The sequence below is a fragment of the Rhinolophus sinicus genome, chromosome 2 (assembly GCF_057876585.1).
Source record: "Rhinolophus sinicus isolate RSI-liver-muscle chromosome 2, RSI-T2T, whole genome shotgun sequence".
In the NCBI taxonomy this organism is placed as follows: Eukaryota; Metazoa; Chordata; class Mammalia; order Chiroptera; family Rhinolophidae; genus Rhinolophus; species Rhinolophus sinicus.
The window spans coordinates 47,100,915-47,104,819 of record NC_142502.1 but is presented as its reverse complement, the minus strand read 5'-3'; the positions used below and the strand labels follow the sequence as shown (position 1 = coordinate 47,104,819).

Genomic DNA, 3,905 nt, shown 5'->3' with positions numbered 1-3,905 from the left:
AAAGAGACCTTGAGTAGTGCCTTCCGCGGTCCCCCGATCTGTCTCTTGCTTCAACAGTGTTTGGACGGAACAGACCCAGGGACCCCCCTTCTTCCAGCCTCTGACCACCCTCCAACCCCTTTTCCACTCAACCTTGGGAACCAACTCACCCATTCATGGCCTCCCAGACCAGCCAACACCGTGTTTTGAGCTTCACTCCTTATTACTGAGCAACCACGAGCTCCCAGGTTCGTCAGAATTATTCCACCGACGTGGAGGCCGCAGTCAAGCGCCTGATCCACCTGCACCTGCGGGCCGCCTACACCTACCTCTCTCTGGGCGTCTGTTTCCACCCTGACGACGTGGCTCTGGAGGGCGTGAGCCACTTCTTCCGCGAGGGGAGAAGCGCGAGGGGAGAAGCACAAGGGCGCCGAACGTCTCTTGCAGATGCAAAACCAGCCTGGCGGTCGCACCCTCTTCAGGACCTGCAGAAGCCTCCCCAAGGTGAGGGGAGTAAAACAGGGTGCCATGGAAGCCGTTTTGGAGAAGAACCTGAACCAGGCTCTTTTGGAACCGCAGGCCCTGGGTGCTGCCGGCACAGACTCCCATCTCTCTGAGTTTGGGGAGAACCACTTCCTGGATGAAGAGGTGAAACTCATCCAGAAGATGGGCGACCACCGGACTAACCTCCACAGGCTGGCCAGCCCCCCGGCCGGGCTTGGCCCTGAAAGGCCTGCCCTCAAGCATGACTATAGGAGCCTTTGGAGCCCAGAGGCCTTTGAGGGGCCCCTCTGCATCCCCTTGGCGATGGGCTTCTGCCTGAGCCTCTCCCTGAAAGGACTAGGCAGCCTTCTAACCACCCCGGAGCCCTCTCCCACGCCATGTACCTAGTTGAAACAATAAAGCTTTTCCCAGCAAAAATAAATTTAAAAATAATAAAGATCTTGAGTTAATAGAGTATATTTCCTTCACAGCTTCAGAGTATTGCTTAAAGTATGGGCTTTGGAGTCATACAGATCTGTTCTTATTGTGTGATTCTAGGTATGCTTAACCTTTTTCTCTAAGTATCAGTTTTCTCAGCCAGAAAATGGAGCTAAAAAACCGCACTTAATTTATTTAGCACATAAGATTGTTGTTGGGATTAAATGAGATAATGTTTGCAAACTACTTAGCACAGCACAAAGCTTAAAACATAGAAGACTGTTGGAGCCCTTCTTTTTATTATTATCTTTAAGTATATTTCAATTTTTAAACTATCAGAGAATGCATGTTTATCTCTCTATTTGTACAATGTTTCTTATTTGTAAAACTAAAAGCTAAATGCATTATAGGACATTATTATTTTACTAATATGGACATTGAAGTAGCAATCTACCAATTTTGTCTTCCAAACGTGTTTCTTTTCTTAAGGAACTGTTCCCCTGCCACTCTGTGATTGTGTAGTGGGAGGAGCAGCCAAGCAGAGATCCTTAGGCCCAGCCAATCACAGTACCTCATTCTCTTAGGCACAGTGATTGGTCCAGAAATGGGCATGTGCCCGGGCCTAGGCCAATTAAAGCCTTTTTCTATGTGGAGCTTGAGAAAATAGGGTCTTGCTTTTCTGAGGTATGTGAATGGGGCCTGCCAGCAGCCACTTTTTTTTTCTTTTTTCACTACATAGAGAATACCTGCCTGCAGTAGGAAAGAATAAAGACAATATTGACAAGTGGGTGGGGGCTGCCTATGGCAACCTTTGAGTTCCCAAGTTTAGTCAAACCAGAAGCTAGATCAATTCCCAGACTTCCCAGCTATGTAATCCAATCAATCTCCTTTTATGCTTAAGCTAGTTAGAGTTGGGTTTCTGTCAGGTGTAATCAAAACAAGTCTGAACTAAGAAAAAAGAAAGAAAGAAGTTAAATAACATGCTCTTTTGTTAGAAATAGACTTAATAAACTTCTAGGAGTCCACAGTAAATTCAATCGAATGAATGCATAAGGAGATTGATAGCTAAGAAATGTTTATCAGCAAACAGTGGACAAATCAAAGCTGTTTACAAAAATGTTGAGGAAACCAGTTTTGTTCTGTTTGCTGTCTTCCTTCTTACACTGGTAGTTTTTGCTTTTGAAATTGTAAGAGGAGGAAAAACAGTAAGATGAGTCAGTCAACGGAGAATAGATTGAGGCAGTGTGGGGGCGGAGCCCCAGAGAGTAGTTTCCAGGCTCTCGGCCTCACATAGAAAGGTGTTGGCTCAGGTAGTAAATGGCCAACTGTGATTGCATGGCCATCAGCTGTGGCTAGTTGGCCGTCAGCTGTAACCAGTGAGCCATTGGCCACTAATATAACTGCTGTGGCTATGCTAGAAGAAGAAAAGAGAAGAGAGAAAGAATGGGGGCTAGCAAGAAGATGGCAGCTGGGCTGGCAAGTGTGGATGGCGGTTTGCGGACAGTGTGGATCCAGCCTCCAGTGAGAGTATAGTGCCGCCAGAGAGAATATAGTGGTATGACTCCCCTACCTATGGCTCTGTGGGTGTTCCTTTTTGGCCTCACCATATCCTGCGTTCTTGTATGGGGAGCGGGAGCAGAGACCCCACAGGCCGCCTGGCACGACAAATGGCGCTGTGAGCAGGATCTCCCGCATGACAAATGGCGCAGCGAGCAGGGTCACCCCGCACGACACATGGCGTAGTCGGCAGGATATGGTGCCGGCCAAAGCTCTCCAAAGGACAGTGGAGCAGTTTGTGTGTATGAACACCCAGTCTGAGGAAGACCAGGAGGAGCAGCTGCTGCAGAGCTGGACCCCCGTGGAGGGGTGGGAGGATGTGGACGGTTCTCCCACCAGCACAGGAAAAGCCATGCAGCTGCTGGAGAGATGGAGCCCCGTGGAGAGGTGGAAAGATGTGGATGGTTCCCCAACCAGCACAGGCCGGAGAAAGCAAAGGTCGTTGCAGCCCTGTGGGCCGGGAGGTTCCTGCTCAGGCAGCCCGGATGCAGGACTTACAGTCCCAGGAGGTAACGCTTGCTGAGTCCTCCGTGGGAGATGAGGGTGAGGTCAAGGTCATCCTTCACCCCAGGACAGCCCTGGCGAATGACTATGGACTATGGGGAATTGCTTTCCATCCCTAATTTAATGGACCGCTTGACTGTTTGTTTGGGAACTGTTGTAGTGGAACTGGGGGATATTTGCTTTTGTGTCTTGACTGGCCGCCATTGAGAATATGTAAGCACCTTGATTGTGAGTCGCTGCTGTTCCAGCAGGGTACCCTGAGAGGCACAGAGAGAGTGGCAGTGCTTGAGAGCCCTGGCTGAGTCCAGGAAGTCTGGCTGAGCCCTGAAGATACCCTGGCTGTGCCCAGGAAGTCGGGCTGTTCCCAGAGAGAGTGGCAGTGCCCTGAGAGCCCTGGCTGAGTCCAGGAAGTCTGGCTGAGCCCTGAAGGTACCCTGGCTGTGCCCAGGAAGTCGGGCTGTTCCCAGAGAGAGTGGCAGTGCCCTGAGAGCCCTGGCTGTGTCCAGGAAGTGTGGCTGTGCCCACAGAGAGTGGCAGTGACCTGAAAGCCCTGGCTGTGTCCAGGAAGTGTGGCTGTTCCCAGAGAAAGTGGCAGTGCCCTGAGAAATCCTAGCTGTGCCCGGGGAAACTAGTGGTACCCTAAGAAGTCCAGGAAGTCTGGCTGTGCCCAGGAGTACTGGTGGTGCCCTGAGAAACCCTGGCTGTGTCCGGGAAGACAGGTGGTACCCTAAGAAGTCCAGGAAGTCTGGCTGTGCCCAGGAGTACTGGTGGTGCCCTGAGAAACCCTGGCTGTGTCCGGGAAGACAGGTGGTACCCTAAGAAGTCCAGGAAGTCTGGCTGTGCCCAGGAGTACTGGTGGTGCCCTGAGAAACCCTGGCTGTGTCCGGGAAGACAGGTGGTACCCTAAGAAGTCCAGGAAGTCTGGCAGTGCCCAGGAGTACTGG

General features: G+C 51.1%; 1 pseudogene; it reads left to right on the top strand.

Annotated features, from left to right (window-relative positions):
- Positions 1 to 155: 155 nt before the first annotated feature.
- On the top strand, positions 156 to 939 carry LOC109449061 (ferritin light chain pseudogene; annotated as a pseudogene).
- Positions 940 to 3,905: the final 2,966 nt, after the last annotated feature.